This window comes from Cavia porcellus, unplaced genomic scaffold (assembly GCF_034190915.1).
Source record: "Cavia porcellus strain 051 isolate PalLab524CR breed Dunkin Hartley unplaced genomic scaffold, mCavPor4.1 scaffold_26, whole genome shotgun sequence".
In the NCBI taxonomy this organism is placed as follows: Eukaryota; Metazoa; Chordata; class Mammalia; order Rodentia; family Caviidae; genus Cavia; species Cavia porcellus.
This window is the reverse complement of record NW_026947509.1, coordinates 12,645,162-12,671,808: the sequence shown is the minus strand read 5'-3', so window position 1 is coordinate 12,671,808 and position 26,647 is coordinate 12,645,162. Positions and strand designations below refer to the sequence as shown.

Here is a 26,647-nt window from a genome sequence, read left to right as displayed (position 1 = left end):
CCTGGATCTTGCTTTCAAAGGTCCAGTACTACAGGCAGAAGCTGTCCCCACAGTCCCGCCCAGGACATCCAATGTCTACTTCATGCCCGCTTTCTGGGTCACCTTCACAGCCTGACACCCACCCATATGCAGTCTCTCAATGCCTGTTTCTGCTTTTCCCCTGGGCTCCCTGGGCTGCTCAAGCCATCTGGGTATCGGCATCCCTGGGGACCCTCCCAGCTGGCAGGCGCCTGGGTGAGCAAACCCTGCCTATGGCCCCAGAACTCATTTTTTGTGCCTTCTCAGAGGGGCTCAGGTGATACCAGAAGTCTGTGTTCATCAGGTTTCTGCCGCTGTGACAAAATACCTGACAGTCAATTTTAAAGGTGGAAAGGTTCATTTCGGTTCATGGTTTCAGAGCATTCAGTCCATGGTTAGTTAGTTCCATTGCCTTTGGGGACCAAGCCCTCAAACATAACCCAACTGCGCACCGTGGTGTCAGCTCAACAGCACACCCTTGGGGTGGCTAGATCGCTTCTCAGTTCCTTTGTTCTACTCCCCAGTGCCAGGTCCCATGGATCACTTCCCAGACGAGTGTGCCAGCGCCCAACCCCATCCGATCCTCTGCTCTGGGGGAGAACTCACACTGAGACACGTTAATGTCCTCAGACACCAGCAGGACCCCAGGACGCCAAACTCCGGTGCACTCTCACTCTCTAGCTTCACTTGCTTGTGGCAGACTTGTTCCGGAGGCCACAGCTGGACCACACTTCGTCACCGGCCTCGCCCTCGCTTTGCTGTACGATGACAGCCTGGGTTACATTGCAGAACCCTGAAGGCTACGTTGGCTAAAGCCTGGGCTTCGCTGGGGCCTGCAGGTCCCTGATGGGTGACTGAGAACAGGATGAGGAGCTGTGTCTCTGTTTTCGTGCTGTATCTTTCTTTTCCTCCGCCCTGTGCCATTTAACTGGGCACATTTGCCTGTAAGTCCCAACACTGCTGGAGGCTGAGACGGGAGGAACCCAAATCTGAGTCCAGTGTGGGTGATTTAACAAAACTCTGTCTCAAAATAAAAAGGCTGGGATGTAGCTCAGTGCGAGAGCCCTGGTTCATCTCCCAGGTTTAAAAAAAATGTTTCATTCAGAAGTGTAACAGTGTGAACTCGGCTTATTGCTCATTGGAGCTGGTATATATTTTCTTTCCGTTTTTCTCTTCCTCTTTTCTGCCCCTCCCCTGTGCCTCTTTGGCAGCCAAAATACCTGACAGGTATTCTGTGCTGGCCAGGGCATTCTGTGCTGGATAGCGGCACCAGCTACATCCATGCCCCTGGCCAAAGGAAGTGACCAGACTTTAGCCCACACCAGCAAATCCATAAACCCACGCTGTGTTCTCTGAGCAGCTTGGTCCCACTCCCATGGGTGTGGCCCCCTGTTGCAAAGCCCCAACTCTGCCAATGCCCCATCCCCACGACCCCTGAAAGTTTGCCTGTGGGCTTCTCCTGGGGGTTGACCTGGCCTCCTTCCAACCATCTCTGGGTCAAGGGTCTTCCATGGCTCCCTCCTCAGTGTCCAGGCTTCTCAGAGTCCCGGGGACAGTTTGTTCCCCAGCAGTCCCTCTCCCAGGGCCCCACAGTTTTGGCCTCTGCTGTGCTCTGTGCCCCTGGCCTTTGCACTTGCTGACCCCTCTGCCTGGATGGTCCCCTAGGCCTGTCTACATTGCCTGCATGCAAAATTCTCCCTTGGTCAACAGTGCAGCCACCAAGGGCACTTCCCCAGGCCTCTCCCACCTGCAGCCGGCCACTGCTGAGCTGCTGGTGTGTTTTGCTCTGCTTTCCAGCCAGGCAGGGTGTATGGCTGGTTCACAGCTGCTGTGTCCCCACCCAGGGACCTCATCGCCCAAGGAGAGGCACGAATGTCACACAGGAAAGGCATGATGCCCTGGCCGCACCCCTTCCTTCTGGGTCTGTCCCCTGTGAAAGCCTACACCCAGGTGCTTCACACCTCCTGGGATGCCAGGCAGCTCCCTGCCCTGCTGTGCCCAGGTCTCTGCAGCACCCGCCTGGGCACTGCGTGCAGGATCCCTACTGGGCCGGCCTGGTCTGAGCGTCACTTCAGCCTCATCTGGAAAACAAGCATGTACAAATAGTAAGTGGTTTCCCTGCAACCAGCACGGGTGGCCCAGGAAGCCTCGAGCAGGCGGAAAACAGTCACTGCCCTCACTGGCCAGTGTCCAGCCCTGGTGGCTCGGGTGCCAGTAGAGTTCCCTCTCCCAGCCTGGTGGCTCCCTGGGAACCCCTGCTTTGGAGCCCAGAGGGGCCCTGCTCCTGTCACCTCCTGTGCCCTAAGCCCCACTCTGCCCTAGGTCCAGTGAGTCTATCGCTTCCTGGCTGCCCACTCCAGTGTGGCTGAGCGCTGCGAGGCATGTTCTGGTCCTGGGTGTGGCCTCCTGCATTTGATTCACAGGGGCCAAAGTGAGTGGTAGGAAGGATGAGTGACAGGCCAGGGGACCTGTGACCACCCGAGATGCAGGAGCAGGGGTTCCACACGCACCTCCCTTCTGTCCCTGACTGTTTCTACTCTGCCTCGATATAGAGGAAGGTGAGTCTTCTGGGGGACCCCACCCCCTGGCAGAGGCTTGGAAATTGTGGGCAGGAAGGCATTGTGAGGTTCTTTGGCGAGACTTCTTCTTCTTCTCCTTCTTCTTCTTCTTCTTCTTCTTCTTCTTCTTCTTCTTCTTCTTCTTCTTCTTCTTCTTCTTCCTCCTCCTCCTCCTCCTCCTCCTCCTCCTCCTCCTCTTCCTCCTCCTCCTCCTCTTCCTCCTCCTTCTCCTCCTCCTCCTCTTTCTCCTCCTCCTCCCTTCTTCTTCCAGCTCCTCCTCGCCCTAGACTAGGGACTTGAACCCAGGACCTTTGCACTGAGCTACACGCTCAGCCTTTTCTATGCCTTTATTCTGAGATGGGTTAGGGGGTGTCTCTCCAAATTGTCCAAACTGGGATCAAATTTGTGATCTTTCTGTCTCAGTCTCCCAGCGTGCTGGAATTATGGATGGGCACCATCCACCACATGTGGATCAATTCACTTTTTTTTATTAATCAAGCATTTATTGTGCTCCAGGGTTCTCAGGATTCTGCTGATCACAACAGTGCCCTCGGGGAGACCCCTGGGACTAAGGTATGGACTCAGACATCACCCCAGGGGGCAGTGGGAAGAGGGCTGGTGTGGGGCGCTATGAGCCTGATGGTGGCAGCTGTCTGTGAAGACACCCAGAGCGCCCTGTTGCTGCCCCTGGCCCCACTTTCCTGAGCCCCTCCCTAAACTGCCAGCCCCACCCTCTTACCTCAGGTCAGGAGGTTTCCTCTCTCAGTAAAACATGTGGCTCTGCTGACGAGCTGAGTCCTAGACAACCAAAATGGAGTCACTCATGCTAACTAACACTAACTAACTAACACTAACACTCACTAACTCACTCATGCTAACTAACACTAACTAACACTCACTCCTGCATCACCAGACCAACCCCGAGCAGTTACCCTAAGAGCTCTGCCCTGCGGAGCAATCAAGGCCCAATAGACCCCAGGAGGCGGCGCGATGCCTTTAAAACCACCGTCCTCGAGCCGCGTGCTCTGGACCCTGCCTGGTTCACGAACCGCTGATGAAAGCTAATTAGGTCTGTAAAAGCCAATTCATTAACATTTTATTCCCTGGTACTTTCTGCAATTTATGAATTACAGCTGATTTCACAAGTCTGTTAATTAAACAGCCAGATGCATATGTCTTGTGCCCGCGGTGTATCCCGCGCGCGTAGCTGGGAGCTGGGTCCTGGGGCTGGGCTGGAAAACACAGGCAGGAATCACACACACACACACACACACACACACACCCTGCCCCCTGACACACACACACACACACACACACACACACACACACACACACACACACACACACACACACACACCCTGCCCCCTGGTGGTGAACCTAGGGCCTTCACACAGAGCCATATCTCCAGCCCTCATTTTTATTTTTATTTGGAGACAAGGGACTCACTAAGTCACTCAGTGAGCCAGGCTGGGCTCTCTCTCAGCTCTTCCTGCCTCAGCCTCCAGAGTGCTGAAGATTACAGGTATGCACCACCATCCCCAGCTCCCGTCCTGCTTTTAAGGGTTCCCAAGGGCAACAGTGAACTGGGTTGCGAAGCTCCAGGACCCAGACCCGGAGCTGTTTGTCAGTGGGGTCTCCGAAGGGTGCCCTGGGGCAGCAGGTGCCGGAATCCTGAGACTATCTGCGCGGGACGACGGCGCCCCCTGGCGGCGGGTGTGCTGAACTCCCCGGCAGTTGTTGGGCAAAGCCCGGAGGATTAGGCTTGTCTGCGGAGCTTCTATTTTCGGTTCCCACTGTTTCCATAATGAAAAGCTAAGAGGAGGAGCCGCATGGCTGCCAGGGGACCTGAGCTATGCTCCCCGGCTCTCTGTACCCCAGGGTCACGCCTGCCCTTGTTCGCACATGTCAGATCTCTCTGGCTCAAGGACCCCAGAGCAGCTGGGCTGGCCTGGCAGAGCTGGGAGGCTGCATGGACAACACAGTGACGTGTTGGAAAGAACACTGCACCCAGCGTCAGGAGCCTGGGTGGCATCCATGCCTGCTGCTGAGATAATAATGACAATAATAGCCACAATTAACCAGCACTCACCCTGGCTCGGGCCTTGAACCCAGAGCTTTACCTGCTTGGCCCCAGGAGGGCGAGGCTGTCCCCGTATCATGGGCGATGGGATTAAGGCACAGAGGGCTCAGGTCTGTGTCCCAAGATCACACAGCACACACAGAGTCCAGATATGAGCTCACGTTTCTGGGGACCCCATGCTACACAGAACTAGATCGGTAGGAACTGGTGGTGGGGGTCCAGAGATGGGCACCTTGACACGATCCCCAGGCCAATGCAGACTCACACACCTATAATCCCAGCACCCAGGAGGCTGAGGCAAGAGGACCGCACAAATTTGAAGCCAGTGCTACACAGTGAGTTCAAGGACAGCCTGCATGACATATTGAGATCCTGTTTCAGAAAAAAAAAAAAACAGATTCAGGGCGGTGGTTCTGAGCCAGGCAAGTCCTGGGCCTTCCTGTAACTAGAGGAGGGTGGGGATGTGTGTGTCCTGCCCCCTGTGTCCTGCCTGCACTACAGTGGGGCCTCTCCAGAGCAGCAGGATTCCCACAGGAAGAGCCATCCAGTGTCCCCATCCTCGCCCCCCAGGGGTCCCGCTAACAAGTCACAGAGCTTGTCTCTCCCAGCAGCCTGGCAGCAGCCCTACCGAGAGAAGAAGGTGGGAGAGGAGACCAGACAAGTGGCTGCGTCTCTAGCACGCTGCTCCCAGGCCTGCTTCCCTGCCATCTAGGCCTTTCCCTGGCCCACTGTCCCTGCTGGCTGTGCCCATGGCCTCCTGGAGTGTAAGCAGAGCTGGGCCGAGCTGGGAGGCAGAGGCTGGTGGTGGGGATGCCGGGCTGGAGACAGCTTGTTCCCCAGGCACACTTCCCCAGGGGTTAAACCCCTTTTCCTCGAAGTGTTTCGAGTGTGCTTTTGCAAGACTCCTCCCTCCTGCCTCACCCAAGAAAGGAAAGACAAGACAAGACAAGGGACCCAGGACAGACCAAGGATGGCTGCATGGCAGGATGACGCTGGGACTCTGTGCCATCACATGCCCCTTGAGACTGACTTAGTGGCTCCCGGGGCACACGAGGGGTGGGAGCAGGTGACCCCAGGAGGGCTCGGGACCCTGAGTCCTAGATCCTCCTTTTGGACTGAAGGAAAATCCCACTTCATTTTGGTTTCTGTTTTGATGAATTTAAAGCTTTTTTTGAGGTGCAGCTAATGCACAAAGAGTCACACACATTTTCCGTGCTGAGTTTGGTCACACACCTGTGACACCATTTCCACAACCAAAGGGCAGAACTTACGGATCCCCTCCAATGATCTTCCTGCACACGTGTGTGCACGTGTGTGTGCACCCATGTCTGTGTGTGCACCCATGTGTGTTTCGTGTAAGAACACAGCAGATTTTATTGGTACCAGGGATCGAACTCACGACTGCCTGCTTGCAAGGCAGGCGCTTATGCCGCTGAGCTAAATCCCCAGCCCTGAACACAGCAGATTTTAATCCGCTGGAAAGGGCACAAGCACAGCCCCTGCTGTCACCAGCAAGCCCGCACCCTGTGGCAGAGCCCGGGACCCATTCGTCTTGCAGAACAGAATCTTTATACCCTCTGAGCAAATTTCCACATTTTCTCCTCTGCCCCACTCCTGGCAACCACTGTCCCTATCTCTGCTGCCTGTGTAAGTGGCCTCACACAGTAACCTCCCCTGCACCTGGCACAGCGTCCTGCAGAGTTTCTGTGTTGCTGCTGCTGGCGGGCCCTTTCCTCCTCTAAGGGGACAATGCCCCATTGTACACAGCACCCGTTTTCTTTATCCATTCATCTGCTGATGGACATCTGGGTCGCTTCCATATCTTGCTTATTGTGGATATGGAAAAATACAGTTTCTCTACTCAACGCAAACAGACACCCTGTGTGCATGGTGCTCTGAGGACAGAAAGAGCCGCTGGGAGTGTAAACACCACCCCGAGCGTGTGTGTGGCTGCAGGGAGAGCCGCCCCCTCCTCCAGGACCCCCCTTCCACCTGGCCCAGCCTCACAGGGGGTCCCGTCCCCACCTTGGAACCACCTGGTCCCAGCTCCTAGTGGATTCTCTTCTGCCAGAGACTGAAAACAACCTCTGTCTGTCTTTCTGCACCACTTCGAGACTCTTTGGTGGCTGCCAGCTTAGCAGTCTCAAGGACTGGAGACACAGCCAGGGGTAAAGATGGCCCCACGTGTGAGCACCTGCAATCATCCTGTGGCTTTGCACTCGCCCCGAGCGGGGACCCCTTGGCCTGGTCCCAGAAAGCCTCCCGCTGGCCTTGGGAGCGGGTACCTTCCCCACGTCCCATGGGTCTGAGGTGACACGGCAGCAGCTGCCGTCCGTGCCTCCGAAGCCTGAGAGGGTGACACACCAGGGGCTGGGTGGGGACACAGCCCATACTGAGCATGGAGCATGGCCCCTGCCTTCTGCGTCTCTGTCCCCGCCACGTGGCAGTTCTGGCGCAGTGTGGCACATGCTTCCTGAGTCTCACCAAGTCTGCTGTGCTGGTGGCCTTCCTCGTGACCTCCCACCAGGCCAGAAGACGCCGAGCTGGTGACTGGCACCGCACAGCCCCACTCCTCCGGAGGCCGACTCCTGCCTTCCTCTTAGGCTAAGTCCTTTCTCAAAAGACACCTCAGTCCCTGCGCCGGTGACACCAGCCCACAGCTCTGTCTGGATTCAAAGCCATCTGCGCTGTGAGTCTGACTGGGCACCTCGGAGACGGACATCTGACTTCTCCAGCTCAGGCTTGTCTGGTGGAGTTATTCAGTTAAAAAAAAAAAAGGAAGAAAAGAAAAAAGCCAGTAATCGGGGGATGATTTTCCTTCTTTCCCTCCTCCAGGGACAGGACTCAGCCCGCTGAGTGGGTCGCCGGCCCCTTCACCCTCATTCATCTGACGTTTGCCGCAGAACAGGGGTTGAGGACAGTGTTAGATCTATGGTCCCTGCCAACTGTCCTGGAGTCACAGGGATGGACGCCAAGGGCCCCAGGCAGGAGTTCCAGTGGGGGAGAATCCGAGGAGCCCCCAACTCCTGCCACCCCCTCCCTAACCTCCATTCTCGTCTGTCACCTCCTAGAGACCTAGATGGGAAGGGAGTGTCCACCAGGGGCCTTGGAGGGGGGTGTCACACTGTGTGGGGAAGCCAGTGACCCTGGCTGCCTCTGTGGGGTACTCTAGACCCTGCTGTGAGGGTCCCCAAGGTCACAGCAGCAGGGCCCAGCCCTAGTCCCTTGTCAGTCACTGCAGCTGTTCCTGGTTGCAGACTGCAGGCCTCAGGGGTGGCTCAGGGCTGTAGGTGCCCGCAAGAGCCCACGGGCAGGGCAGGAACAGACAGGACCCAGGTGCTGCCCCAGCCCCCACTCCAGAGCTCCCAAGAGCCCCACTCTCTCAAGGGACAGCCGTAACCCAGGGCTCCAGAGGCCCCATCCTGATCTGGCTCTCGCTCACTGCCAGGGGACACAGGGACCCCAGGTCGGTGTCTCAGGTTCACCACCTGTACGTGGAGGTGGCTCTGCCTGTCCTTCCTCAAGGCGTCATCCTGGGAAGCTGTCAAGGGCTTTGGAAACTGTCGGGTGCTGTCTGCATGTAAAGTGGTGACTGTCCCTAGCCAGAACAAGGGCCAGGGCTGCCCTGGGGTTGGGGGCTGCACCCACCTGTTTGTGTTTGTTTGTTTATTTGTTTGCACTACAGGGATCGATCCCAGGGGCTTCACATTGCACTCTATTTCCAGCCCTTTTTGTTTTTATTATGAGAGTCTTTCCAAGTTGCCCAGGCTGGGGTCGAATTAGTGACCCTCCTGCCTCAGCCTCCCAGAATGCTCAGATTACAGAGATCACGACTCCTGGCCTACTGACCTCATTTTTTTGAGCTGAGGTTTCAAAGAATGGGAAAGCCACCAGCTCAGTCATGGACAGGTCACCAAATCCTTGCATGGGGCTTTCAGGATAGTATACAGGGGGAGAGGGGCAGGTGGGCTGGACACCCTGGGACAGATGGCTCTGGGAGCTTGGGGACACTGTTTTCGGGTGCCAGCCCAGGACATGTGCTGGTTTATTTCCACTCTCTTGCCATTGAGCTAACTTGCCTGTCCTGCCCCAAGACAGGTGGAGACCAGGCTTCCTCCCAGGAGACAGCACAGTGTGACCCAGCCTGCCAGGACCCAGATGAGCAAGAGGCCTAGAACAAGGCGCCTCTGACACAAGACAAGTGTCCATTAGTGATAGGTTGGAAAATGCCCCCCAGCAGATGGAAAAGAGCAGGTGGCAGGTCAGGATCTGGCCATGGTCCTTGGGGTGTCGGCCGGGACTACAGTTCCTCCCCAAGCTGTCCCCTGCCTGTCTCCCTGAGGGGACACCAAGATCCAGGGGCTGCTGAGAAAAAAATCCCTGAAACAGATGAGCCCTACAGGCTCCGGCTGGCGGGAGACTCATGCGAGCCCCAGAGCAGCTCGGGTGAGCTTCATCTCTCCTGGTGGCCTCAGGGTCCTAATCCGGGAAGGCAGAGGGAGCAAGGTCACCGGGATCTGCCGGTGGGTGTGTCTGTGACACTTCCAAGTGACAGTTCCTAACTGTGACCCCATGCAGGCAACATATCGCGCTCCATGCATGTGGGCATGCAGGACTTTGGAGGCCCGGGGAGACCGAAGCATGTGACCAGTTCTGTACCTGGAAGTGGCTTTATCCGTGATTCAGGAAGAGTTAGCACAGGTGGAAAGGTTGGTTATCTTCTTGAGCTCGCCCGGTTCCGGCATAAATTCGGTGGAGTTTGGATTCTCAGAGCCCAAAGCCATCACAGAGCTGCGGGTGGTCATCAGATTCCAGGGCTATTTATTTTGGGGGGCGTCAGGGTGGGACTGTGTGGGGCTCAGGAGCTTTAGATGATGTGCATGCATCTGAAAAGCAAAAGGCCCGCTGCCCTCGCTTGTCCCCCTCCTGCCGGGGCCAGCTGAGCAGCTCGACCTAATGGAAGATGCGTGGGCTGCCCCACCTGCCCCTGGCCCGTCTCCCTCCTGATCCTCACCCCAGAGGCCACCTGAAGCCAAGACTTCAGCTGCTCCCAGCCATGGCAGAGGAGGGTGAGGTTGACGCCTGCAGTCTGACTCCCCTGGCCAGCTGGGGTGGCGGTGGCTGAACTCTCTCTGTGTGGTGCCCCCCGCCCCCTGTCCACCTTGGGCAGCCTCTCCTTCAGCCACAGGGACACAGCCAAGAGGGTCCTGCTGTTTAGTCAGACTCAAGCAATGCAAGCCACGGAGGTGGTGGAGTGGGACTCAGAAAAGAGGGCCACCACCCCCGATGGCGACAGCAACACGGATGCCCTTGTACAGATCCTCCACTGACCTCTGGGGAACACACTCAGTCTTTTTACTTCTATTTCTTTAAAATGGGACACTATACCTTCCTTGCCTTGTTACCCTGAGGATCAAGCCAGACAATATACAAGGGCTGATCGAAATCTATGGCAAATGTTTACATTAAAAGATTTATCACGATAAAAGATATCACCACAAGTCCCCCTCAGAACATTCACCCCCTGTCCCTGCCACTTCCTGGAGCAGTTCTGGGAATCCTCTTTCCTAAGTGTCTTTACGAGGCATGATTAGTAACGTGGTGAACGCTGCAGCCAAGGGTCAGCCACTGGGACAGCAGGCTATGGACTACCGCGGGAGGCCTCGTCTGCTTTATTCCCCAGGTCTGGCTCCTCGTGGCTTGTGGCTGTTCCCCAGAGTCGAAAGGATCATAAAAGCAAAAGGTTTTGAGTGGATTCGGGATGTGGAGGCAGCCATAGCAGCGTAACCAAGGACACTCATGAGAGAGGACTTCAGAGCCGCTCCGGGAAGGGACAGGGTGATGGGAGAGGAGTCCTGAGCGAGGTGAAGTGTGTCCCGCATGCATGAAGGGCAGAGTGGGACCTTTGGCTTAGGTATTGTACAGTGATTGACAGTACAGCCCCTGGAAGCAGACCGGGTGGGGTGGAACCCTCCTTCCCCCGCCGCGTGCCCTTGGGCAAGTGAATTTACATTTCTGAGCAGGATTTTCTTTTCTTTTCTTGTCTTTTTCCTTTTTATTGGTACTGGGGATCGAACTCATGACTGCCTGCTTGCAAGGCAGGCACTTATGCCACTGAGCTAAATCCCCAGCCCCGAGCAGGATTTTCTTGTCTGCAAATGGACTTACAGACCCTCTCTTGGGGCTGTGGGAGTCACGAGCTCTCCTGAGGACCCTGTGAGTGGTGTGAAGTGAGACCCCCAGGTCCTGGTCTGCAGAGGACTCCACCACATTCTCCCGAACCCCGTGCCTCGTTTCCCCCTCAGTTCTCCCAATCTGGATGGTCTGCCCTCTCACCTTCTGCACCGAGCTGGCCTTAGGCACCTCTCTGCCGTGGACCAGGGCTCCACTGCCCTGGAGGGCTGGCTCTGGGCTGCATCTGAGAAGCCGCTCTCCTCCCTGGGGAGTGAGTGTCCCCTGGGAAGCTGCACTTGAACAGGCCAGGCCGTCCAGATGAGTCACCTCCCATCTGAGAGGTTCCCTCAATTGGCAATGGAGGCCCTCTGTGCTGCCGCTATGTGTCGCATTTCTTTCCATCCCATGAGTCAGAAAACACCAGTCACCTGCCATGTGACTCAGTGTCTTCTGCCAAGAGCTGCATGCGGAGCGCCCGGAAAACCCTCGAAGGATCAGAGGGCAGCTGCCGGGGATGGAAGGATGGAAGTCAGGGCTCGTGAGGTCATCAGCCAAAAAAGCAGAGGCGGAGGTGGGGAGCTTGTATGGCCAACCATGACACTCCCAGGAAAATAATGTGATTGTTTCAGCTGATTACAAATGTAAAGCTTTGGTCACTATAGACAACTATGCTTCTAACCGACCTGTGGCCACCCCATTCATAACGTGCTGGGACATTTTCCACTTGCCGCCAGGCTGGCACCAGCTGGGTTTGCGTTCATTGAGCTACTGGTCCCTGCCCAGGTCTTGGGACTCCGAGACTGCACGCAGGTGGGGGAATGGCCCATCCTGGCTCCCAGAGTTGGGTGAGGTCAGTGATATCATGGCCTTGTCAGGTGTCTGGAGCAACGGGGTTCCCTCAGGGGCCGGCTTGGTCTCTCTTCCTCTGCTTGTCCGGGGACTGTAGAGTGGTACATTGAAATTTCCCTTCATAGCTCTTTGAGTAAAGCGGGAAATTTGTAAAACTACCATATGCAAGCTTTGTGAAGCCCAATGGGGAAAACTTTGAGATAGGTGGCTTTTTACTTTTTTGGACTGGATCCATAGTAAGAAACAGATTTTGTATTACAGGAAAGTATGTACACACATAACCATAGAGGAGCTGTCAGAAAATTACCAAACCATTCTTAACCTTATACTACATGAAATACACCTGACATTTTGTGTTTCACTCAATTTAAGCAAAATGAGTGTGGTTTGAAAGGCACTACATTGTTTCAGGACCCACTCACTGGTGTGTGGTAACTCACAGCGTAGAGAGCATGAGTTTAGCTGACGGTGACTGTATTATCAGCTTTCCTGGCTGGGATTCGAGTTAAAGGACAGATTTGATTTGGTTCATGGTTCAGAGGGTTCAGTCCCTGGTCAGCTGGCTCCAGGGCAGGAGCATCATGGTAGAGAACATGGTCGGTGCGGGGGGCAAAGTTGCTTAGTTCACAGCAGCAGGAAGCAGAGCTAGGAAACAGGCCAAAGAGGAAGTGGCAGGGACCAGACATAGACCCCAAGGCCACACCTCCACGACCGACCCAGGTGCACCCAGAAGTGTCCTCTACCAATCTCTTGTGTGGCTCCCAAATCAGTCAAGTTGACATAAACAAGTGTAAGTGCCACAATACTGATGGCTAGAATGAGAAAAAGGGTTACAGGCTGAGGAGTCAGGCTGTCTCTGTGGAATCCACCATTCCATGCCTCATATCTTCATCTATAAAATGGGAGGAGAAGAGCAGTTCTTAGGGCTGTGACCTAATCAATACAGCAGCCATGCAAATGCCCAGCAAGAAAGAAGGCTCCGTGGTCGACAAGGGGACCAGCTTGGCCTTGGTTCCTCTGCTTGTCAGGGCTGTAGACTGGTGGACTGATGTTCTCCTTCGTATTTCTCGGAGTAAAACAAGAAAGTTGTAAAACTACCAATGCCTGGAGAGCAGACAAGAGATGCCTGCCCATCGTGAAATCCCTGAGCTGTCTCCAGGGCAATGGAGTACTCGGACCCCAGACAGCAGAGGTGGGATTCAAAACTCCTGCTTAAAGTCAAAGAGGTCTTCAGACTTGAATAAGGTTTAAGAAATGAATATTCAGGCCCATGGTTTGCCGGGATTGGTGGCTCACAGCTGGAATCGTAGCTGTAATCTGGGAGGCTAAGGCAGGAGGATCACAGGTCCAAGCCTAGCCTGGGTAAAGGGGGAGACCCTAGCTCAAAAAAAGGAAGGGGGGCTGGCGATGTAGCTCAAGGCAAAGGTCTGGGGTTCAATACCCGGAACTACGTAAAGAAGAAAAGACTCATCTCACTGTTCAGTTCTTACAGTGTACAGTCGGTTCTCTCCATGGTTTCCTCCTGGGCTGTCGCAGGTCTCCCTGAATTACTGTCAGGATTTGGGGTGCGTGACACCTGGGTGCAGCGGCACAGCTCCACGCCCCAGTTCTCTCCTCCCCTCCCGAGTCCATGGCTGCTTAGGTCCAGCCTCACTATTGTCCCCACCGGCGGCCCAGTCCTCTGGATTCCTCGGTGCACGCCGCCACGTCACGAGCAATCTCTACAAAGCCCCGCGTGACCTCTGCTCCTGTGACTACAGCACCCCAGCTCTTCCGGGCTCCCACGTGCCGCGAGCCGCCACCCCAGGCCTGGCCGCTGGGGGGCAGTGGCGCGCAGAGCAGCGCAGATGCCACTCAGAAGTTTTGCCTGGTCTCTAGCAAACAGCTCACAACCCACCGAGGGACTCACAACTCCGTTGTTTGTTTTTTGTGTTCTTTTGGTTTTTTTGTTTTTGTTTTTTTTTTTTTTTTATCGGTACCAGGGATCGAACTCACGACCGCACACTTGCAAGGAAGGCGCTTATGCCGCTGAGCTAAATCCCCAGCCCCGCAACTCCATTTTTTACTGCTTTATGCAGAGCTGGCCCAACAGTCCTCTGGGACCATCATTGCCATAGCCTTTTTCCTGCCTGAACCACACTTCCTCGAGAACCTTCAGAGGCCCCTTGTTTACCTAGGAACCCCACACTTCGCATTCTGGGCTGTACCTTCAGTCCCTGCTCAAAGGTGGAGCAGAATCTGGAGTGGCTGGGAACAGGATAGAGGGCTAAGCATGCCCGAGCTGAACTTCCTGCCAGCCGACATTTGTGCAGCCAGAACTCTAACTTGAGAGAAAATGCCTGTGCATTGCAAAATAGGGCAAAACAGGAAAATTCCAGATTGCACCTGTAGACCACAAATCAGCGCCCAGCTCCTCTTCTGAGGCTGGTGTCGGTCCTCCCATTCCGCTCTCTGAAGTGGCCTCCTCTTGCCTGTGGACCCTCCCGCTACCTAGCCCCTCCTCTGTCCTAGGTGCCTCCCCAGTCAACCTGGCTCCCACCCTCACCCCCATGCAGTCCCGCTGTCCTGAGGACCCCAGAGTTCTGTGAGGTGCATAGATTTCCCGCTGTAATGAGCCGCCAAACTTAGTGGCTCAAAACAACCCAGATCTTTCCTCCCACACTTGTGCAAGGCTGCTATCAAGGTGTGCAGGACTGTATTTCCCACAGGGGCTCTAGAAGGGGGCAGGTGCCTCCTCTTCCAGCTTTAGGGGTTGTAGTGTCCTTGGCTTATGGCTCTATCCCTGCAGTTCCCCCCTGTGGTGGATTAAAACCCACTTGTCAACTTAAACACCAGCTGAACTGAATCAGTGTGGCGCTGGGTGTGGATGGTCCACCTGAGGAAAGCTGCCAGCATAAAAAGCAGACCTGGTAAGGAAGAGGAGCGTGGTGGGTTCTCATAAGTAGTACTGTTGTTTAGAGTTGTTGCTTTTCCTGGAGGAGCTTGTGCTGGCTTCCCTGACATGAACTCGGCAGCTATCATTGGAGGAGCTTGGGACCTTGTCACTGAGAATAGCCGTGGTTCATTTTGCGGGAGCTCTGGTTCTTATTTTGAGCATCGTTTCCTGGCTCCGGAGGGGAAGATGTGTGCTGTTCAGTCTCAAGGAGAAGCTTGTCACGCTGGCGTCCTGACATGAACGGGGCTGTTGTCATCAGACGAGGAGCTCGGGACCTAGCTTCTGCTCACATTCTTGGGCTGCAGCGCTTACTGTGATGGGAAGCACAACCCAAATCTGTGTCCTAGGAAGAAGGACCTGCCATGGCATCAGTGTTTTTCAGAAAGCGTAAAAGTCTGGGGTACCTGGGAGCAGAGGGCTCTCCGTGGTCACTGGGGCAGGAGTACACAAACAGAATAGTACAGAGAGGCATTGCCTGTCACCAGTGACTTCCTGCCAGGGCAGAAGCAGAGTCTGACACTGGCTCAGTTTGACTGGGCCCTTTCAGACCAATGGCTATGACTCTCCTGTTCTGAGGAAAACCTAGTCTGTCTGGGGTATTTTCCTGCCTTCTTGTAGTTTATGTGATGCTTAGCCTAAGTGACCCCACCTTGTGGGGTCCGCTGGGACCTAGCAGAGAGAAGTCCAAGACAACGGCAGTGAGATCCAGGGTGAGGCTGCACCCTGCAGGTGTGGCCTGTGGATGGATGCACTTGCTGCAAACAGCTGGATCCCTCTCGGGCTGCCTCAAGCTAAGAGCACGCTGACTGGAACAGACATTGATGTTGGCAGAACCCATGCACTCTGGCAGAGCAGGCTCAGGAAAACAGAGTTGGGAGGCTGTGTTGGTGCTGCTACCTGTTCCCACCAGTTCCTGGACTCCTGGGCCTCTGTTGAAGCTGTGTGCCCTCTCTAGCCATCCTAGGGAGTCAGAGCATGAGAGCCCAAGAGGATCAACTGCTCCCTGCCACCTCCTGGGTGCCGCCCAGGGGAGGGGGCCTGAGTGTGAGCAGCGCAAACCCTCAGAAGCCTCTGTTAAGCCATGCTGCTTCCTCTCCTAATGAGCTCATTCTGACGCGCGTGGGAATTCCACTTGTTATCCCAGGAGCCCTTTGCTGCTTTGTTGTAGGGGTGAAGAGAGACGGGTGGCACTTGTCCATCATCTCCAGCCCTGCTCCCACCTAGGCCACCGGTATCCCCCACAACGGGACCATGATCTGTGGCTTGGAAATGGTCCCTTCTCAGGGCACCCCAAAAGCAGAGGGCTGGGGGGAGGCGGGAAGGAAAGGAGCTGTGGCTCCCCAGGAGGCTTTCGCAGGGCAGGCGGCAGCCAGTCTCTGCAGATGTCAGGGAGAGTGGGCTTCACCAGGGTCCCAGCTAACTCTGGGTTTTACACTGCAGAGCCTGGTGTCCGGTGTCCCTGGAGAGCAGGAAAATGGATTGGCCTGAAACCCGCTGCGTTCAGTGTCAGGGTCCTGTGACTAGGGAAACCCCTGTTCCCTTCTTTATTTATGCTTTTATTTGCATAACCCTGGCAGTCTTCCTGGGGGATATTGGGTTCATTTGGGGCTATCAGCAGACAATGAAAGTTGGACAATGAAAGTTGTGAGAAGTGCTCGCTTGCTCTTTCCTCCCCCTTCTCTCCGCTGCGATGAAGGCTTGATTCTTTCTTTCTCCCCGTGCCTATGTTACAGGGCCCCACCTGGCCCAGGGGGTTGCAGAAGATGGAAAAAATGATCCCTAAGCACTCACCCTCCAAGGGGTCTCTGTCCATTTATCGGGGTGCAAGGTGCAGGGAGGGAGGAGCACCATGTAAAGAGCTGTAAAGAGTGGCTATCAGTCAGTGACTGCGAGCTAGATTAGTGGTCAGTGACACGGTTAGCGGTTAGTGGTGCCAACCAGAAACTGACCCTGAGGCTCTGGTTTCAACAGATCACTGGTCAAGGCTGATGCAACTGATTGCTCCAGTTCTTGGGGACTTTCCCTTTCCCCTGTACCTTCATAATCTCTCATTTCACACTGAGAACTAGAAAAGTAGCTACACTGTACTTGGAAAGGCAAGCGAGGCAGAATCACAGTTCAAACCCAGCCTGGGCCACCAGCAAGTTAGAAAGACCTTGTCTCCTAATTTAAAAAAAAAAAATGTGAAAAAGGGCCAGAGCTGGGGCTAAGGGTGAAGGCCTCCGGGCTCAATTCCCAGTGCCACAAGGAAAATCCCTGAGCTGTGTCCCCGGGACTCAGGATCTTGCAGGACGATCCAGCCCAAGGTCCCTGGCTGGGGCAGAGGACGGGGTGCCGTCTAGGGTCTGTGAGCCACCTCCCCAGTCCTGGCAGAGAGAGGCCAAGAGATGCTGGAGGCAGAGAAGCATTCAAAGGGCAAAGTGCTCTCTGCTTTATTAACCGCCAAGTAAACAGCTCGCCCTTGGGAGAAATGAGTAACCAGGAGGAAGACGGCCTGCAGAGGGCAGGGATGTTTTGTTGCCCAAGGAAACAACAAGACAAAACGAAATTTCTCTGTTACCTGGACACTGATTGTTGTCCTCCCTCCCCCCCCCCCTTTTTTTTTTCACACAGCCCTCTTGTCGGGACACTCAATCTTCCAGCCTGGTGACGCTGGCACAGGAAGTGTCCTTGAACACGAGGTTAGGGAGTCTCGTGGGCACCCAAAGCAGCAGCCAGCAGTCTGTGGACTAGTGAGCCACCCATGAGCGTGTGGAAAACAAGAACCTTGTTTTCTCCCGCGCCTACGGGGCTCAAAATAGAACTCTGCCCTTTGTCCTCGAGGAGCTGAGGCAACTGCCCCTTGTGGGCGTCAGTGACCGCAGGCCCTTTGTTCCTCTCTCCCACAGCTGTCCCCCTCCTTCCTCTGACCTTTGACCTTCGGCCCGTATCCCTTGCAAACACGGGCTGTCTGGTGTCATGCAGGGGACCCAACAGCTGGCCAGGGGCAATTCCATGACACAGCCACAGACATAGATGTGGACACAGCAAGCTGCCCACTGCACTGTACTACCCAGCTGTCCTCAGCACAGCCCACCCTGGCCTGGGCCGTCACAGTGTGTGGCATTTCCTTGGCAGGACCTTCGGTGTGAGATGCAGGCCTCCAGGGTAGTTTACTTGGCTCACGTTTGTAGAGGTGTCAGTCCATAGTTAGCAGGCTCCAAGACAAGGTGGCTTGGCAGAGGGCTCACATCAAGGTTCCTAGGAATCAGAGGGTGTTGAGAAAAGGCTGGGAAGGGGGAGAGAACCTTTGCAGGGCACACACATAGGGACCTGCCCCTTCCGGCCAGCCCTCTACTCCAACAGCAAGTCAGCTGTGAGACTTCCACACGCCTCGCCGGTGCGGCCTTGTGGACACCTCGCTATAAACCAAAGCAGCTAGGCACCATGTAAACACTATTGGTGCTTTCTCTTTTCTTTCCCATAATGAGACAGTGCTGTTCCTGTCTGTCTTGCATGAGGAGACAGAGGCTTGGAGGGCTCAAAGAACCAGCCAAGTTGAAGGCAACTCAGGAAACTGTTGTTGAAATACAAGGTGATTGAAACATAGGGATGTTTAAATTTCAAAAATTTATTACAGGAGAAGATAGGCTGCCTCCAACTCCCCTCCAATACACTTGTCCTCCTGTTCGTGCCACTGTCTGAAGCAGTTCCAGAAGTCCATGAAACATGATGGTCTTTACGAGGTATGATCAAAAAGATGGTGAAAGGGAGACTCTTGAATATGTGAGGGCGGGTTCTCATCCAGCTGAATCACTGGGTCAGAAATCCCACAACGTCTGTCTTTTCCCCAGCTGGAAAGACCAGGCAAGAAAGGTAAATATTTGAATGGGTTCAGGACCTGAGGCTGCTGGAAAGCGGTCACTTCAGTGCCCCTCGGCTGCCCCTCTGGGAGGCAGGACGGCATCCTCTTCAGTGACTTTCCTGTCTACCTGCTGGCTGCTGGTGGCGCTCAGGCCAGGGTGTCCATTACCTGGGCTCACTGGAAGCTGCAGACAGGGGACCGAGCTTTGGCCCACACGTGGTGGCTGCTGGGAGCCTCAGACCACAGGAAAGTGACTCTGTGGACTCACCAGACCATGGCAGGGTGACTCAGCTGCCCACTGACACATGCGGGCCTTCCTTTTTTCCCCTCTGGAACAATAACAAATCCCAGCTCTGTGATTCGGCTGTCATAGCAACCAGAAAACATTTTCCAAGGGGAGTCTGCAGGACAGGTGGGCTGAGCAGGTCTGGCTGGGAACAGCCCTTTCCTGTCCCGTCAGCCTGAATCCTGTGAGTCTTGTCTCTGTGGAACACGCTGCCACCAGAACCGACTGCCTTCTAGCCCAGGAAGTCTGGGTAGTTACAAGTCTGCACCGGTGATACCCAGCCCACACCTCCACTGTGGAAAAACCTGAGTCATTGAGCGGCCCATTGTGTGTCCACCTCGGGCCTCGATGGGTCCTGTCCTGTACAAGGTGGGGAATAAAGAAGAAGTGGCCCCTGGTTTCCATGCTCAGAGCTCCAAGGGGCTGAGAGGGGCTATGGATGTGGGCTGTGGGTGGGGATGGGCCTCAATGTTCAGCAGAGCGGCTGGACATCCATGTGTCCTCTCCCCGAAGATTAAACAGGTGCACTTCAGACCCAGCCCTCCCCCAACATGCTCCAAATACCTCCTCTTCCCTGCTGGGCCTGTTCCTTTAGGATGAGACCCCTCCTCACCTTGACTGAACCCTCTGCCCTCATCGGAACCCAGCCTTGGGGCACTCCCCTAATTATTTCTGACACTTACAGTGTAAAGGAGGAGAGGTTTATTTTGGCTGACGTTTGTAGAAGTGTGGGTCCATAGTTGACAGGCTCAAAGGCAGGGTGGCTTGGCAGAGAGCTCATATCAAGATATCCAGGACACAAGGGGTGTGGAGGAAGGACACCCCTGGAAGGGAGCTAGAACCTTTGCAGGGTGCACACACAGGGGCCCGCCTCTTCCAGCCGACCCCCAAAACTGTCTAGCCCCTTAAGGCATCCTGAGCGGTTCCACAGAAGCTTATCATCTCTGGAGAGGAAAACATGCAGATTCTCACAACTCACAGATGTGTAATGATATAACTAAGGTTTCTGAGCACTAACTCTATACTGGATACTTGGTAAGTGATTCAGTTGTGATTTTTCATTTAATTTTTGTAAGCTGGGTGAGGGTCAGGTAGTTGTTTCCAATGTACAGATAAGATATTAACAACAACAAACTTCAGACAAAATAAACTTAACAGAGCTGATGTCAGTGAAGAATAAATCAGGAATCACTGGGCACTGGGAATCAGAAGAGGCCCAGGGCTGGGCTATAGTCAAGCAAGTGCTCACCATCACTGGTCATTCAAGAGATGCAAATTTTTTTTTTTTTTTGGTCTTTCTCAGACAGGATCTCTCTATGTAGTTCAGGCTGGCCTTGAGTTCATTTTGTAGCCTAGGCTGGTCTTGAACTCACAACGATCTCCTCCTGCCTCAGCCTCCCAAGTGCTGGGATTATGTGCATGAGCCACCTCGCCTGGCCGGAAATGCAAATTAAGACAACCCTGAGATTTCATCTCACCCCAGAAAGAATGGCTGTCATCAAGAAATCAATGAATAACAAATGCTGGCAGGGGTGTGGGAATAAAAACCTTTCTCTACTATTGGTAGGAGTGCAGTCTGGTGCAGTCACTGTGGAAATCAGTGTGGAGATTCCTCAAAAAACAAGGATTAGAGGTCCCACTAGACCCAGTTTCTCCCTTTCTGGATATTCTCCCCAAAGAATTAAAAACATCATACCACAGTGATATCTTTGCACCCATGTTTACAGCAGCACAATTTGTAAAAGCTAAATCTTAGAAACAATCCAAATGTCCCATCAACCAAGGAATGGATAAAAAGATACGATCTTTTCATACAGTGGAGAACTACTCAGCTATAAAAAAGTATAAACTCAAGGCTTTTGTAGGTAAACAAATGCAATTTGAGACCATATATATAAGTGAAATAAGCCAGACGTGCATGGATAAACATCAGATTGTCTCCCTAGTGTAAAAATTTGAAAGAGTAAATAAGATCCAAAATGTACAATAGATATTGTGAAAGTGAAAGGGGAAGAAACTGCTCAAAAGAAAAAAATAACTGGGATAAGGGAAATGAGAAAAGGAAAGGAAAAGAAAAGTCTATATATCTATATATGGCTAAGGTACTTACATTACTAATCTCTATTAGTTCATTGAAAAGATTGGTCTGTGGTTCTATTGTTTGATCAGTTTTCCATGTCTGTTTCTTGTAATCTGAGCAACTACTTTGAAGATAACAATACGCAATATATTAACCATTGTTAGTCTCCTATTATCTTGTTTCGAAATTCTGTACCATTGTTGTTTTTATCTCTTGAAAACAAAACAAAACAAAACAAAGAAATCCCTGCTTGGGCTCCTGATGGAAACTTTTCCTCATTTTTTCTGATCTGAGGAGAGTTACTGGGTGGAGGATGCTTATTGGTTTTGGGTGGGTTCTGCCTCTGGTTTTGTTTTATTGTTTACATTTGGGCGCTGTCGAATTCTGCAGGAGCTATTTTAGCTTCATGGCCTGCCCATCAAAAACAATTTTTTAAGCTGGACAGGTGATTCATGCCCATACTGGGGAGGCTGAGGCAGGAAGATTGCCAAGAATTCAAGGCCAACCTGGAAGGCATGGCGAGAGCCTGTTACACACAACACGACCCAATGCAACACAACAATTTTTTAAACAAAGAAATTTTTAACAAAGGAATGAAGTCTTGGAGAATTCTGGCTGCTCTTTTCTATGCAACCCTGTCCCTGGGTTGCATTTGGCAATCTCCAGGAGGAAACCTGCCCTCTCCCAAGTTGTGTATCTGAGTCTCTCCAGTTCTGGGTGCTCAGGACACAAAGCCTCTGATCCCTTGCGGTGACTCTAGGAGCTGCCCAGGGGCTGTGGGTTAGAGCTGGATCCCCTGGAGCCCTGAGCCAGCCTCATGAGTGTCTCAGGAGAGTGTGCTGGCCTACAAGTCTCCGACCCCACCCCAGAGCTACAGGGAGGAACTGGGGTGCAGTGGGGAACCAGTTTGTTCTGGGTTCTCTGCAGGTGATCCTGCAGTTGGTTCTGGACTCTTGGCTCGAGGTCCTCCTCTGCAGCTGGTAGGGTGGGCCCACTTCTTGCTCTGATGCAGGTGGCAGAGGGGCAGCGGTGTTAGATGTTAGCCGGTCTGAGGGAGCAGGAGGTGAAGTCCAAAACCGCTTAAGATGCCAGGTAAGTAAGAACAGAAGCTTCTGTGCATAACCCATTTATCACCATAACCCATTTATCACCATTGGTTTGGACCCAAAGCAACCCAGAGGGCACAATGCCATCATCTGAAGATCACATGCTGTGCAGGGACCTTCTGACACCCCGGCTGTCGAACTCCAGACCAAGGCACACAGCACCCCCACAGCCCAGTGGCACAGGAAAGGGAATGCTCCTTAAAGACCTCCTGCCCTGGGCTGGGCCCTGTGTAAAGGGAGAACTTTGCTTCCTTGAATTTCTTTCCTGAGCTCCTTACATGATGGAGGAAGCACCAACCACCCAGAAAGGACAGGAAGACGTCCTGCAATGCCTCGGTAGCTTCTAAGTGCAAGGCTGATGAGCATCATAATTTAGTTTCCTGAGCCCCAGGAATAGCTCCTCAGTGCAGAAAGAGGAGCCCAAACTGTCCTCCCTCTCAGTTCTAGGCTTAGCTGTCTGTATCATCTTTATAATAAGTTCAACCTGCATTTCTGCGTGGCTGCCTGTGAGTCAGGACTCGGCTTCAGTGACAGGGCAGCACGAGGGGTGGGCAAGGGGGGCAACTGAGCCGTGAGCTCTGGGTCCCCAGGGGGGTCGCCCTGCTGGCCTCCTCTTCCACGTAGGAGCTGTGGGTGGAAGCCAGGGGTACACACGGGCCTGGGACTCAGTGGGTCTGGAAAGCTTCAGAGCCTGACTTCTGTCCCAAGACATCAGGGTCTCAGTCCAGCAGGGTTGAGGCAGTCCGGACCCAGCCCGCCAAATTCCCGGTAAGGAAGTGTTTGCTGCCTGGTTGTTTTGGCAACCTCTCAGTACCCGGGTGCAGGTTGACAATTAACCAGAGACAAACAAATTAAGAGCCAAGCATGGAGATGATGCAACTTCCTGCAGGCCCCGGGAGGCCACGAAATACCTGGGCAATCAGCTAGAGCAGGTGATGTCACCCAGAGAAACGCTGGCTCACAGAGACCTTGGTAGTCACGGGTCACATGACCTCTGGTCACGTGGGTGGGGGTTTCCCCTCTGAGCTCAGGGTTTCTGCCCAGAGAACCCAAACACAAACAGAAACTGTCCTGTCACCATGAAATCTGCAATTCATGCCACAGTTTTTCTCCTCCATGTTTTCCTCTCAGGAAAGACCAGGAGCGAGCTTACCGAGCAGAACCAGTCCTCCCGGGATGAGGCCTGTGTGGCACTCTGGCAGGAAGTCACTGGCAGCTCTGTGACCTTGGGCAAGCTTTTTGTAGGCTCTGAGCCTCGATCCACACATTTGCAAAATGGAGACAAAAATTCCAACTCAAAGGGCTGTTATGGAAGCGAAATCATAGTCACAAAACAGGGCTGCATGCAGTGGGTTACTTAAGAAAGTTCCTTTCTGGGCTGTTAATCACATCTGTCTGGCTTAGCTCCTAGGAACAGGTAAGGTGATAATGTAGAGAAAGACTCCAGAGAGCAGAGAAAATTCACACTGAAATCCTGCTGGTGAGGAAAGAGTTCCAGAAGATACAAAACCAAGTTGGCCAGCACAGCAGTTTCCCCTGTGTCTTGTCCCTGTGGGTCCATCTTGGGCACAAGTGTCAAGGCAGAATGTTACTTCCATAATAGTGTCTTGTTTGTAGGAGTAAACAACTGCAAAGCACAGACTGTAAACGACTAATTTGTGCTAATAAAAAAAATCACCAAGGTGAGTGCAGTGGTACAAGCCTATGATCCCAGCACTGGGGGAGGCTGAGGCAGGAGGATTTCAAGAGCGAGTCCTGCCTGGGAAACTTAGTGAGACCCTGTTTCAAAAGTTTAAAAATAGGGGGGCAGTGTGGAGGCGGGGCTGTAGCTCAGTAGTAGAGCCACTAGGTTTGATCCCCTAGTAGTAGAGGAAAAAAATTGCCACTTATGAGTTTAGAGGCCGTGCCAAGGCCCCTCAGTACAGAGAGGCACAGTGCTGGTGCCTCGAGGTCTCTCCTTTTCGTGTCTTGGAGGAGGCCGCTGAAGCTTGGACCGGTCAGAGTCTGGGCTGGTGTTTCCCCAGGCTCACCGGTGGTGTTTGCTTTACCAGCAGGAACCAGTCTCCTGTTAACTCAGGCCTCATGGCTGAGCTGGGTGACGCACAGACTGCCCACCTCAGCGTCTACACCCAAGTCGGGGTCACTCAGGGCAACCTGAGGCCAGGACACTGCTGCCCTAAGCGCAGCCTCTGATTCCAGTGACCTCCAGGGCCATTGTCGCCTGCTAGGACAGTGGGGTGGGTTGGGTGGGGGGGTGTTCAGCAGCAGCTGGGACCCAAGGAGGAGCACGGAGCATTTAAGAAATGTGTTCAAAAAAGAAAAAAAGAAATGTGTTCCTCTCAAAACAACGGCCTCAGATGTGTCTGGGTGGTGACAGCCATTTCCAGCCACCCTGAGCGTTATCAGACTGAGGTCAAGGATAAACCCCATCTTCTCACTGACATGAAACAACTGATGTTCCCACCTGCCGTCCAGATTTAGTGAACGACACCCTCACTGACCTCAGGGACAAAAATGGCAGCAGTCAGCACTCGGGAGGCTGAGGCAGGAGGATCATGGCCAGTTTGAGACCAGCCTGAGCTACAAAGCGAGCTCAAGGCCAGCCCGAACTGCACGGCGAGATCCTGTCTCAAAAAAACAGATAGCAGTAATAAATGAAATCAGAGGAACCCTGGATCTCTAGGCTGGCCTTCACAGGTAGGATTGATGGCCCTGGGGGCCCAGGCGTGGAAGGTGAGGGTCAGAGAGGGCAGGGTCCTTCCTTATGCCACCAGCTCCTAAGGGACCATTTGACCCTGCATGCAGCTCTGCATGCAGTCCTAGCCCCTCCCAGAGGGGGGCGCTGTTCACAGCGACTACCGGGCAGCACCGAGCTCTGGGACCCTAGAAGTTTGCGTGAAGCCCGGGGCTCTTGGAGATTCCCCTCCTCCCTGCCCCATCCTCCCATCCCCTGCCTTGTCCACCCACCCCGGATTCCCCAACAAGAGGTTCTCCACCCTAAAAATGGCTCCTTTGGTTTTCTGCTTGATTGTTTACTTTGTTATGGGAGTGAGTGCAGAACTCATTAAATCCTTTTGGGAATGAACTGTAAGTCAGTAAGGGGTCTCCACGCTTCCAAATCTCCACCTGGAGCAGTTGCAAGGGGCCTCTGGCCCCAAAAGTGGAAAATACCCACTGGCACACCCTTTGCAGAAAGGGGGTACGCCCCCTGACACAGGCCACCCCCGCAACCAGCTCTGGCCACCTCTGCATTGTTTAAAAATGTACAACCTAGTTTGTGTTTTTGTTTTGTTGTTATGGGGGATTGAACTCATATCCTCATGCTTGCCAGGCAGGCGCTTGCACCACTGAGCTAAATCCCCAGCCTTGTACAACTTAGTTTAAGCTTATTTTGAAACTTTAAAAGAGAAAAACAAGTCAAGTGCACCCACCTGTGGGATGCAGGTGTGCATCCCACACCTGCAATCCCAGCACCCTTAGAGGCGAGGCAGGAGGATCCCAAGTTTGAACTCAGCCTGGCAACTCATGGACTTAGTGAAGCCAGGTCTCAAAATTTAAAATAACTCAATAGCTAAAAAATAAGTAAGAATGGGGTGGTTGCTCAGTGCAGAACCCTGGGTTCCATCCCTAATACTCTCCCTAACATGGGGGAGAAAAGAGCTGGCGTATAGGAGGGTGTCACAGTCACACCCAAGTACTGCGCTGAGTTACACAGACAAGGGAACCGCGCTTCCTCCGATGTCAGCCAATGACATTGGCTTGAATGAATGAACAAAGGAGCGGATGGGTCTTTCTCAGCAGAGAATTCAGTTAACCAGTGTTCGGAAGCACCACGGAAATACAAAAATTCCACTTGGCAGATGCGGAAGTGCTCGCTCTGATCTCGCACGGCCCTGGAGACACGTGGTGGTGGGATGGAGCGGGTGTGGTGACATTGAGGTGCTCCCTGGAAGACACTCAGGACCTCCCAGGGGGACATGGTGACCTCACGGTGGCAGACACCAGCTTCAACAGTGACCATGGCAGATGACCGAGCACCGCGATCGCAGGAGAAGGACACAGCTCAGACCTCGGCACTGTCCTTGTGAAAACGCTTAAGACCAGAAAGGCCAGCTGATCCCTGAGGGAAGGACACTGCGAAATCACTGCCTCGGCCTCCTCCGAGACCTGAGGGTGACGCAGATAAAGGGAGCGGGGCGGCCACCTCTCTGTGTGACCCCAGATGGCTCCTGGGCCAGATGAGGACCCTGGTGAAAAATCAAACACAGCTCACAGTTGGTATGAACAGGGCGCCTTTGATGACTGTCCTCGCGGATTGCTGAGATGTTACTCTAGGGGAGCCGTGAGTGGAACGCACACGGGCGTCGTTTGCACTGTTTGGGTGGTACTGGGGTGAGTCTGAAAAGACTTTGAAAAATCAGAACAGCAGCTTCCCTCTCCCGTCGCTTCCAGTCTGTCCCTCAGCTGTGCAGGCTGCCACCACCTCACTCCGGCATGACATCCTTTGACCTCAGGTTTGTCTTCCTCAAGCTCTGAGCCCCAGGACAGGGACACAGTCCTTGTTCAATTGGTGTTCTGCCTCATCTTGGAAAACTAGATCCACAGCTGCTCCGATCAAAGACCAGGGGCCCTTCCTGTCCACCTGGTCTCCTCTCTGCCTTGGGGAGGCCTTTCTGTCCATTTCCTGTCACTGTGACAGATCACCTGAGGCCGGGTG

General features: G+C 53.8%; 2 long non-coding RNA genes across 2 annotated transcripts; one reads left to right on the top strand and one right to left on the bottom strand.

The window, feature by feature from the left end:
- Positions 1 to 3,496: 3,496 nt before the first annotated feature.
- LOC106028597 (uncharacterized) lies at positions 3,497 to 11,185 on the bottom strand. Its single transcript, XR_001202226.3, has 3 exons — positions 10,993 to 11,185; positions 9,316 to 9,542; positions 3,497 to 7,402 (listed from the first exon to the last, which is right to left on the bottom strand). It is a non-coding gene; the product is annotated as an uncharacterized LOC106028597 (long non-coding RNA).
- A 6,066-nt stretch (positions 11,186 to 17,251) lies between these two features.
- LOC134473192 (uncharacterized) lies at positions 17,252 to 20,995 on the top strand. The gene is made up of 2 exons (XR_010043311.1): positions 17,252 to 18,339; positions 18,448 to 20,995. It is a non-coding gene; the product is annotated as an uncharacterized LOC134473192 (long non-coding RNA).
- Positions 20,996 to 26,647: the final 5,652 nt, after the last annotated feature.